Source organism: Lagenorhynchus albirostris, chromosome 4 (genome assembly GCF_949774975.1).
Source record: "Lagenorhynchus albirostris chromosome 4, mLagAlb1.1, whole genome shotgun sequence".
NCBI classification, from domain to species: domain Eukaryota; kingdom Metazoa; phylum Chordata; class Mammalia; order Artiodactyla; family Delphinidae; genus Lagenorhynchus; species Lagenorhynchus albirostris.
Window position 1 is genome coordinate 88,129,797 of NC_083098.1, and position 11,371 is coordinate 88,141,167.

Here is an 11,371-nt window from a genome sequence, read left to right on the forward strand (position 1 = left end):
TCTTCCTTTATGTGGCCTCAAAAAATACAGCGTGTCCCCTTTGTGGCTGATGTGGCCATTTTTTCCAGCTTCTTTTTCTCACTACAATGGCAAATGACTGAGGATAGAGAATTGCCATTTCTGTCCTTCACATTATTCCTAGGACTACCTCATTGATCAGCATATTGCTTAAACATGTTTGTTGCCGAAAGGAATAAACATGATGTGAAGCTATCCATGGTTAGACATGAAGTGTTCCATTTAACCCCCTTCCCTCTTTCTCATGGGTACTGCAATCCAAATGGGCATTGCTAAACTGTCACAGTACCCATGCTTCTACCTAATGGCTATTATTACTCCAACTTAATAAACTCTACTCCTTTGAAGCTCCTGTAAGTAAATTGTACGTGCAACTTCGGCATTGCCACCTATTGGCCTCCTGTGGAGAGTCCATGGTTTATTGTGGTTTTAGAACATGGTTTACAGTTTACCTTTTCAACCAGATGCCTGTTGCTAGCCTAGGTATTTGCATGTCCATCATCATGGACAGAGTGAGACATATACTCTTGCCTTTGCTTTTCTCTTTGCCTCGCTTGAATTCTATTATCCAGAATCATCTTCCTTCTTAGGCAAATTCCCTAAAATCATTGCTATTTTTTCCAAAATCAATTCAGCGATTCTTTTGCATTAAAGTGTTTAATTCCACTCAAGAATATTTTATAATCTGGAATTTATAACATGACAATATTAATAATAGCTGCATTTACTATATGCCAGGCCAAATAGTTAATCTTCACAATAACCCTATGAGGTAAATGTCTTTTATCACTACGTTCAACAAAACTTCCAGTTTCACTTGTCCATTTTAGCACATTTCTCTTATTTAATTCATTCATTCACTCTTTGCTACAATGATTTTCATACACTTTCTCTCATGGGATCCCTCAACCTTATCTCTGCCCCACTACTCTCAGTGGATGAACTTTCCTCATCTTTCACTGACTGATTTCAAGCCACCCAATGGAACACCTCCACCCTCCTGCCACATCTCTCTCCAGCATCTCTGCAGGTACTCTATCCTTCCCTCCCATTACAGTGGCAGAATTGTCTCTACTAATCAGGGGAAAACTACTCTGCATGTGTCCTGAAGCCTATCCTCTTCTCTCCATGTAACTTGTCTTCTACAGAATGTCAATTATTCTTCCCCATTCTTTTATACAATTCACTTTTTCCTGTCTCCTAGTCCTTTTTATTTCTCAACTTCCAGTATCTTTTCTTTTTCCTAGAAGCTGGATACAGTTAACTGTAGCAGGGCAGTGCTCAATACTATTGAAGCCTCACACTTTAGGTTCTACTACTTTAATATCTGTAAATGCGAGAATGCACATTCCAAGATCTGCAAACTAAAATTTGACATTATACCAACAAGTTTACTCAATATTGATGTAATTATACAGAAGCTTAAATATATCACTCAAACTTTAATATTACAGAATTTGGCCTTCTTATAAGTCATCTTACATATAAACAAAGTTACTCTTTGCTTATCTGTCCTAACCTATGAAATGTTGCACCAACAGACTCTTCCCATAGTTCTTCACTATGTTCTTAAACAGGTGATTCCTCCCACTTTGGCAAGGTGAAAAAAATCGAAATCCCTATGCAGAAAAAAATGTTAACTCAGAATTACCAAATTCTGAAGTTACAGCTGATGGTACACCATAAATAAGCTTTGGGAAACTCCTATTAAAGTCTTTTACCTAAGTAGGACTATAGGAAGTTACAATGGTGACCAAAAGAAGACACACGTTCTTCATTAAAATTTGTTTTAATGGGTCTCAAAGTTCTGTGACAGATTTGTGGTCAAGTTGTTTCCATTAGAAAGTACTGATTTTAAAAACTAATAACTTAAAATAGTCACACACACGCACACACATGTAAATGGCCCACAAGACATTCTCCTTTCCTTCTGAAGGTTTTACGATGTGTTTTATCATTAACCAGTCTTTTACTATTAAACTTAAATGGCCAACTGAGACAAACAGTTCTGAGACTGTTCTTCTACCACTGATTAAGACATGGGTGGCAGGGATTGGGGATAATATTCATTTAACCTTCTGAGCTTTTTGGGCAGACTTGGTGACCTTACCAGCTCTAGCTGTCTTCTTGTCCACTGTTTTGATGACACCCACAGCAACCACATCTCATGTCACCAACACGAAAGTGCCCCAGACGAGGATTGTCACAGAAGCTCTCAACACACATGGGCTTGCCAAGAACCGTATCAATGGTGGTGGAATCACCACACTTCAAGAATCTGGAAGCATCTTCCAGCTTTTTCCCAGAACAACAATCAATCTTCTCATTCAGCTCAGCAAACTTGCAAGCAATTTAAGCTGTGTGACAATACAGCACAGCTGCATATTCAGCACTGCTCTGGCTGGAATTGTTCAAGATAATCATCTGGGCTGTGAAGCCAGCTGCTTCCATTGGTGGGTCACTTTTGGTGTCACAAGGCACACTGCCACAATCGACATCTTTGACAGACATTTTCTTGATATTGAAGGCCATGTTGTCCCCAGGAAGAGTTTCACTCAAAGGTTCATGGTGCATTTCAATAGAGTTTACTTCAGTCATAACACTGACTGGAGCAAAGGTGACCACCATGCTGGATTTGAGAACACCAGTCTCCACTCAGCCCACATGGATAGTACCTATACCAACAATTTTATAGATGTCCTAGAAGGGCAGACACAAGGGCTTGTCAATTGTATGAGTTGGTGGCAGGATGCAATCCAGAGCTTCAAGTAGCATGGTTCCACAGGCACTGCCACCTTAATGGGTAGCTTTTTAATCCCTTGAACCAAGGCATGTTAACACTTGGTTCCAGCTTCTTGTCACCATTTCAACTAGAAATTGGCACAAATACTGCTCTGTTGGGGTTGTAGCCAATTTTCTTAATGTAAGTGTTGACTTCTTAAAGATTTCCTTGTATCTCTTCTGGCTGTAGGGTGGCTCAGTGGATCCATCTTGTTAACACCAACAATTAGTTGTTTCACACCCAGTATGTAAGCCAGAGGGGCATGCTCACAGATCTGCCCATTCTTAGAGATAGCTGCTTCAAATTCAGCACCACCATCAGCAACAATCAGGACACTGCACAGTCAGCCTGAGATGTACCTGTAATCATGTTTTTGATAAAGTCTCTGTGTCCTGGGGCATCAATGATGGTCACACAATACTTGTTGGTCTTGAATTTCCACAGGGAGATATCTATCAGTAGTGATACCAAGCTCAGTTTCAGCTTTCAGTTATCCAAGACCCAGACATACTTGAAGGAGTTCTTTCCCATATCAGCAGGCTCCTTCTCAAATTGTTTGATGGTTCTTTTGATGATCCCACCACATTTGTAGATCAGATGGCCAGTAGTGGTAGACTTGCCTGAGTCTACATGTCCAATGATGATGATGTTGATATGAGTTATTTCCTTTCCCATTTTGCCTTAGATTTAGCAGTGGTTTCCATGACACCTGTGTTCTGGTGGTAAACCCATTGTGAAAAAGCCCTCCTATTCCTTTTAATCGATATTCAATATTCAAACACGGGCTGATTGCTCCCAAATTTAAAAAAGGGAAAATAAGATTCATCAGACACCATGTTCTCTTCCAGCTCCCTTCCACTGACAGCTAAGTTCAAAGAGAAACTGACCATACCCATAATTTCTATTTCTCCATCTCTCATGCCTCTACCTCTGCTCTTACATGTCATATTTCCCCAAAACCTTCATTTTTCACTCTGACTGCTCACCTAGATGATTTAATCTCCCCACAAGTTGTCAAAAATAGTCAACTCTATTATATTGACTCTGAGCTGTAAATTTCTTTCATATTTAACATCAAAAAGGTAATTCACTTTTAGATTAACTGCATGTCATATTTCTACTGGAAATTTTTATTTATTGTTTCTTTCTGTGTGGTACAAAAATAATGGTGCATATTACAAATATAGCATCTTCTATATGAAGAAAGACAGAATTGGCATAAGCAAACATATGTTGATTCTCCTCTCAATTCCAAACCTGTATCTGAGCAATAGTTACATGCAACTTTTCCTCAACATTTGTAGATGGAGTTCTCTCAAGCATCTTGTGTTCATCAAATAAAAAAGGCAATCTGTGGAGTACATTAATCACATATGCTCCAACTCTAGTTTTTACCATTAAAAAGAAGCCTTGATTTTTCAGAAATTTGGGAGTGATTATCAATATTTGTCTTAAATCCACATTCAGTCATTTGGTAAGTTTTACCTCCTAAACAATTATTAGTAAAACTAACATTTATTAAGGAATTCATGTACTAACACTTTAGGCTCTTTGCATGCATTACCTTAGTTTTATTAGAAAAGAAAACAAAAACTAAGAGTTTGGTACCACTGTCATCCTCAATTTACATTTAAGGGAACACAGACGGAATTTTCCAAAGCTACTCAGCTAGTTAAGTGGGAGTCCAAAATTTGATTTAAACACCTTAGGATCTGTGCTCTGTTAATTTTTCTTTTTCTCACATTTTTCATGAAATTCATTAGAAAATCCACTCTTAACTCCTATTAACTGTGTACACTGCATACAAGCGATCTTTTAAAAGGACAAGTTGAATTGCTGATGCTTCTCTTGCTTAAATTCTTTAATTTGTTTCCATTTAAAATACAGTCTAAAATTCTTATCATAATCTCCAAAACTCTTCCTTACCAGGTCTGTCTCTCTTTTAAGTTAATTACATAGTATCATAGTATGGTAGGCAAAATAATAACCCTCCCAAAGATTCCCATGTCCTAATTCCTGGAACTTGTGAATATGTTAGGTTACATGGCAAAGGAGGAAATTAAAGCTGCAGTTGGAATTAAGGTTGCTAATTAACTGACTTTAAAATAAAGAAATTATCCTATATTATCCCAGTGGGGCAAATGTGACACAAGGGTGATTACATTAAAAGAGAAAAGAGAACCAGAGAAATGTCAGTGTGAGAAATACTGACATTGGTAGCATTGAAGATAAGGGAATTGAACAATGCATCAAGGACTACAGGCAGCCTCTAGATGCTGGAAAACACAAGGAAACAAACTCTCCCATAGAAACTCTAGGAAGAATGCAGATGTATCAATATCTTGATTTTAACTCAATGTGACTCATTTAGGAATTCTGATCTTCACAAATGCAAGATAATAAATAAATTTGTATCATTTTAAGCCATTCAGTTTGTGGCAATTTGTTAAAACAGCAATAAGAAACACGTGGTGATATTTCTTTCAAGCATTCATTTATTCCTTCAGTTATTCTTTGAAAAGGTGTACTGTGCAGTTGCTATTACTTATTAGAAACTGCATATTCAGTCATTTAAAGAAATACTCCAATTTTCTCAGATGTATATATTTTCTAAAATATATTGAATTTATTTTAGATAGATATACGAAATAAAAAGAGATATGGGGATATATGTATATGTATAGCTGATTCACTTTGTTATAAAGCAGAAACTAACACACCATTATAAAGCAATTACACTCCAATAAAAATGTTAAAAATATATATTAAATGAAAAAAAAAGATGCTAGCATCCCTATAACAGTAAAGATTTTGGTACATGGCACACTGAGAACTTGACGAAATGTTAGAATCATTCACCCCCTCTTGCCTTGTCTCTGTGGCAAGTTTGCTCTTGTGCAAAAAGCTTGAACAAAAAAGAATGAGACAGAATAGCATATGTGCTCTCTCGTTATGTAGAAAGAAGAAAAATTGAGTATCAAAATGATGTGGAATATGAACATAGATATGCCCATGTGTTTAAAGGAAATACTAATGTTTAACAATGGGTAAATTTTTCAAGTCTTAATTTAGAAGAGTGTCCAGTACATATTTATAAAACAACTAGTAGCAAGCACATATAGGGTTATCTATATATTCTTGTATTTTAATAGTTTTCTAACAGTCAATTGTATCAATTGATAGAAAGCCATGTTTCATTATTTTACAAACTTAAATGGATTCATTTCTTTTGGTAATTGAACTCAGCAATTGAAATGATGGGAGAAATAATAACAAAACTGAATTTTTACATTCCCCCCTCTTTCCTATTTTCTTTTTAGACTATAATCAGTACATGACAAAAAAAATTTACAGATTCTTTTTTTTGAATCTTATTTCTTTTTTTATACAGCAGGTTCTTATTAGTTATCTATTTTATACATATCAGTGTATATATGTCAAGCCCAACCTCCCAATTCATCCCACACACCACCCACTCCCTGCTTTCCCCCCTTGGTGTCCATACGTTTGTTCTCTACATCTGTGTCTCTATTTCTGCCTTGCAAACCAGTTCATCTGTACCATTTTTCTAGATTCCACATATATGCATTAATATACGATATTTGTTTTTCTCTTTCTGACTTACTTCACTCTGTGTGACAGTCTCTAGGTCCATCCACATCTGTACAAATGACCCAATTTCGTTCCATTTTATGGTTGACTAATATTCCATTGTATATATGTACTACATCTTCTTTATCCATTTGTCTGTCGATAGGCATTTAGATGGCTTCCATGACCTGGCTACTGTAAATAGTGCTATAATGAACATTGGGGTGCATGCGTCTTTTTGAATTATGGTTTTCTCTGGGTATATGCCCAGTAGTGGAATTGCTGCATCATATGGTAATTCAATTTTTGTTTTTTTAAGGAAACTCCATACTGTTCTCCATAGTGGCTGTATCAATTTACATTCCCACCAACAGAGCAAGAGGGTTCCCTTTTCTCCACACCCTCTCTAGCATTTGTTGTTTGTAGATTTTCTGACCATGCCCATTCCAACCAAGTGTGACAAGATACCTCTTTGTAGTTTTGATTTGCATTGTTCTAATCATTAATGATGTTGAGCAGCTTTTCATTGCCTCTTGGCCATCTGTATGTCTTCTTTAGAGAAATGTCTATTTAGGTCTTCTTCCCATTTTTTGATTGGGTTGTTTGTTTTTTTAATATTGAGCTGCATGAGCTGTTTATATATTTTGGAGATTAATCCATTCTCCGTTGATTCACTTGAAAATATTTTCTCCAAATCTGAGGGGTGTCTTTTTGTCTTGTTTAGAGTTTCCTTTGCTGTGCAAAAACTTTTAAGTTTCATTAGGTCCCATTTGTTCATTTTTGTTTTTATTTCCATTACTCTAGGAGGTGGGTCAAAAAAGATCTTGCTGTATTTTATGTCAAAGAGTGTTCTTCCTATATTTTCCTGTAAGAGTTTTATAGTGTCTGGCATCACATTTAGGTCTTTAATCCACTTTGAGTTTTTTTGTGTGTATGGTGTTAGGGAGTGTGCTAATTTCATTCTTTTACATGTAGGTGTCCAGTTTTCCCAGCACCACTTGTTGAAGAGACTGTCTTTTCTCCATTGTATATCCTTGCCTCCTTTGTCATAGATTAGTTGACCATAGGTGTGTGGGTTTATCTCTGGGCTTTGATCCTGTTCCATTGAACTATATTTCTGTTTTTGTGTCAGTACCATACTGTCTTGTTTACAGCTTTGTAGTATAGTCTGAAGTCAGGGACTCTGATTCCTCCAGGTCCGTTTTTTCCCCTTAAGATTGCTTTGGCTATTCATGGTCTTTTCTATCTCCATACAAATTTTAAGATTTTTGTTCTAGTTCTGTAAAAAATGCCATTGGTAATTTGATAGGGATTGCATTGAATCTGTACATTGCTTTGGGTAGTATAGTCATTTTCACAATGTTAATTCTTCCAGTCCAAGAACATGTTATATCTCTCCATCGTCTGTGTCATCTTTGATTTCTTTCATCAGTGTCTTATAGTTTTCTGAGTACAGGTCTTTTACCTCCTTAGGTAGATTTATACCTAGGTATTTTATTCTTTTTGTTTCAATGGTGAATGGGATTGTTTCCTTAATTTCTCTTTCTGATCTTTCATTGTTACTGTATAGGAATGCAAGAGATTTCTGTGCCTTAATTTTGTATCCTGGAACTTTTACCAATTCATTGATTAGCTCTAGGAGTTTTCTGGTGGCATATTTAGGATTATCTATGTATAGTATCATGTCATCTGAAAACGGTGACAGTTTTACTTCTTCTTTTCCAATTTGTATGCCTTTTATTTCTTTTTCTTCTCTGATTGTTGTGGCTAGGACTTCCAAAACTATGTTGAATAAGAGTGGTAAGAGTGGACATCCCTGTCTTGCTGCTGATCTTAGAGGAAATGCTTTCAGTTTTTCACCATTCAGAATGATGTTTGCTGTGGGTTTGTCATACATGGCCTTTATTATGTTGAGGTGGGTTCCCTCTATACCCACTTTCTGGAGAGTTTTTATCATAAATGAGTGTTGAATTTGGTCAAAAGCTTTTTCTGCAGCTATTGAGATGATCATATGGTTTTTATTCTTCAGTTTGTTAATATGGTGTATCACATTGATTGATCTGCGTATACTGAAGAATCCTTGCATCCCTGGGATAAATCCCACTTGATCAGGGTGTATGATCCTTTTAATGTACTGCTGGATTCTGTTTGCTAGTATTTTGTTGAGGATTTTTGCATTATATTCATCAGTGATATTGGTCTGTAATTTTCTTTTAATTGTAGTATCTCTGTCTCGTTTTGTTATCAAGAGTGATGGTGGCCTCGTAGAATGAGTTTGGGAGTGTTCCTTCCTCTGCAACTTTTTGGAAGAGTTTGAGAAGAATAGGTGTTAGCTCTTCTCTAAGTGTTTGACGGAATTCACCTGTGAAGCCATCTGGTCCTGGACTTTTATTTGTTAGGAATTTTTTAATCACAGTTTCAATTTCATTACTTGTGACTAGTCTGATCATATTTTCTATTTCTTCTTGGTTCAGTCTTAGAAAGTTATACCTTTCTAAGAATTTGTCCATATCTTCCAGGTTGTCCATTTTATTGGCATAGAGTTGCTTGTCTCTTAGGATGCTTTGTATTTCTGCAGTGTCTGTTGTAACTTCTTTTTCATTTCTAATTTTATTTGATTTAACTCCTCTCTTTTTCTTGATAAGTCTGGCTAAAGGTTTATCAATTTTGTTTATCTTCTCCAAGAACAAGCTTTTAGTTTTAAGGATTTTTGCTACTGTTTTCTTTGTTTCTATTTCATTTATTTCTGCTCTGATCTTTATGATTTCTTTCCTTCTACTAACTTAGGGCTTTGTTTGTTCTTCTTTCTCTAGTTCCTTTAGGCGTAAGGTTAGGTTGTTTATCTGAGATTTTTCTTGGTTCTTGAGGTAGGATTGTATTGCTATAAGCTTCCCTCTTAGAACTGCTTTTACTGAATCCCATAGGTTTTGGATCATGCTGTTTTCGTTGTCATTTGTCTCCAGGTATTTTTTGATATCCTCTTTGATTTCTTCAGTGATCTCTTGGTTATTTAGTAACATATTGTTTAGCCTCGCTGTGTTTGTGTTTTTTACGTTTTTTTCCCCTGTAATTGATTTGTATCTCATAGCGTTGTGGTCAGAAAAAATGTTTGATATGATTTCAATTTTCTTAAATTTACTGAGGCTTGATTTATGACCCAAATGTGATCTATCCTGGAGAATGATCCATGTACTCTTGAGAAGAACATGTAATCTGATGATTTTGGATGGAATGTCCTATGAATATCAATGAAATCTATCTGGTCTATTGTGTCATTTAAAGCTTGTGTTTCCTTATTAATTTTATGCTGGATGATCTGTCCATTGGTGTTACTTAGGTGTTAAAGTCCCTCACTATTATTGTGTTACTGTCGATTTCCTCATTTATAGCTGTTAGCATTTGCCTTATGTATTGAGGTGCTCCTATGTTGGGTGCATATATATTTATAATTGTTATATCTTCTTTTTGGATTGATCCCTTGATCATTATGTAGTGTCCTTCCTTGTCTTTTGTAACATTCTTTATTTTAAGTCTATTTTATCCGATATGAGTATTGCTACTCCAGCTTTCTTTCGATTTGCATTTGCATGGAATATCTTTTTCCATTCCCTCACTTTCAGTCTGTATGTGTCCCTAGGTCTGAAGTTGGTCTCTTGTAGACAGCATATATATGGGTCTTGTTTTTGTTTCCATTCAGCTAGCCTGTGTCTTTTGGTTGGAGCATTTAATCTATTCACATTTAAGGTAAGTATCCATATGTATGTTCCTATTACCACTTTCTTAATTGTTTTGGGTTTGTTTTTGTAGGTCCTTTTCCTCTCTTGTGTTTCCCACTTAGAGAAGTTTGTTTAGTGTTTGTTGTAGAGCTGGTTTGGTGGTACTGAATTCTCTTAGCTTTTGCTTGTGTGTAAAGCTTTTGATTTCTCTGTTGAATCTGATTGAGATCCTTGCTGGGTAGAGTAATCTTGGTTGTAGGTTCTTCCCTTTCATCACTTTAAATATATTATGCCACTCCCTTCCAGCTTGTAGAGTTTCTGCGAGAAATCAGCTGTTAATCTTATGGGAGTTCCCTTGCATGTTATTTGTCATTTTTCCCTTGTTGCTTTTAATAATTTTTCTTTGTCTTTACTTTTTGTCAATTCAATTACTATGCTTCTTGCTGTGTTTCTCCTTGAGTTTATCCTGCCTGGGACTCTTCACTTCCTGGACTTGGTGGCTATTTCCTTCCCCATGTTAGGGAACTTTTCAACTATAATCTCTTCAAATATTTTCTCAGGTCCTTTCTCTCTCTCTTCTCCTTCTGGGATTCCTATAACACTAATGTTGGTGCTTTTAATGTTGTCCCAGAAGTCTCTTAGGCTCTCTTCATTTCTTTTCATTCTTTTTTCTTTATTCTGTTCCATGGCAGTGAATTCCACCATTCTGTCTTCCAGGTCACTTATCCATTCTTCTGTCTCAGTTATTCTGCTATTGATTCCTTGTAGTGTATTTTTCATTTCAGTTATTGTATTGTTCATCTCTGTTTGTTTGTTGTTTAATCCTTCTAAGTGTTTGTTCTTTAATTCTTCTAGGTCTTTGTTAAACATTTCTTTCATCTTCTCGATCTTGCCTGCATTTTTTTTCTGAGGTTCTGGATCATCTTCACTATCAGTATTTTGAATTCTTTCTCCAGAAGGTTGCCTATCTCCACTTTATTTAGTTGTTTTTCTGGGTTTTTATCTTTTTCCTTCAATTGGTACACAGTCCTCTCCCTTTTCATTTTGTCTATCTTTCTGTGAATATGGTTTTTGTTCCACAGGCTGAAGGATTGTAATTCTTCTTGCTTCTGCTGTCTGCCCTCTGGTGGATAAGGCTATCTAAGAGGCTCGTGCTTGCTTCCTGATTGGAGGGACTGGTGGTAGATAGAACTGGGTGTTGCTCTGGTGGGCAGACTCAGTAAAACTTTAATCAACTTTTCTGCTGATGGGTGGGGTTAAGTTC

General features: G+C 36.2%; 1 pseudogene; it reads right to left on the reverse strand.

Annotated features, from left to right (window-relative positions):
• Positions 1-2,084: 2,084 nt before the first annotated feature.
• Positions 2,085-3,475, reverse strand: LOC132519388 (elongation factor 1-alpha 1-like; annotated as a pseudogene).
• Between the last annotated feature and the right edge of the window lie 7,896 nt (positions 3,476-11,371).